Consider the following 796-nt stretch of genomic DNA (forward strand, 5'->3'; position numbering starts at 1 on the left):
CCTGCACTGGGTGACCAAGGGTAGCTTCGCCACTGGCAGTGGTCCCTTCGGAAATCACCGGTTCATGGCTTCCGCATGTGCTATTGAGGCTGTTGGAGAAAGTTAATTATCGCATACCCGGAAAATGTTAAAAGCTTAAAACGTTTCCGCAAAAATGGCCTGATTGCTACGCATGCCATAAATCGTACTAGTTGTTTTTAACGGAAGGCCTTCTATTGTATCGTACTGCTAGCCGCTATAGTCTGTTGCTTCACTTTCATCAACGATCGTACCACGCATAACTCACCGGTTCTCGTCCGATCACCGAAGTTAAGATGCGTTGGGCGTAGATAGTTAAATACTTAGATGGGTGACCGCTTAGGAACTCCACGTGTTGTTGGCTTATACTATTTTTTTGTTGCCTCTTCTTACCTCTTTGCCCGTCCTGCGTTTCATTTTCTCTACGCTTTCGTCTGATTTCGCGATGGAAGGGCGAAAAGGGGCTAAGCGCGTTCGCATGGACCTTACGCCGGGCCCTGGTACAAACGACCATACTTATTCATCGTACGGGGGTATGGTTGCAGTAACCGGGCTAGACCAAAGGGTAGCAAAGAGGAGTAAAGCCTGCCGTTATCCTATTATTCGTCTAGGAGAGTGGAGCAATCTAGCTTCGTTAACAGTGGCAACAGGATTCGCATACTTTGACACATACAATGTCATGTCACATACATGTAAGTCGTCGTACAATGCTATAACCGTAGCAAATGAACACCGAACGAGATGGCCACGACACGCAAAACCACCGCCGCAGCAACCG

The 796-nt window shown here is 47.9% G+C and overlaps 1 pseudogene; it reads left to right on the forward strand.

Moving 5' to 3' along the window:
* The first annotated feature begins 258 nt into the window (after positions 1–258).
* Positions 259–382, forward strand: LOC143432018 (5S ribosomal RNA; annotated as a pseudogene).
* Positions 383–796: the final 414 nt, after the last annotated feature.

This window comes from Xylocopa sonorina, unplaced genomic scaffold, assembly GCF_050948175.1.
Source record: "Xylocopa sonorina isolate GNS202 unplaced genomic scaffold, iyXylSono1_principal scaffold0014, whole genome shotgun sequence".
Taxonomy (NCBI): Eukaryota; Metazoa; Arthropoda; class Insecta; order Hymenoptera; family Apidae; genus Xylocopa; species Xylocopa sonorina.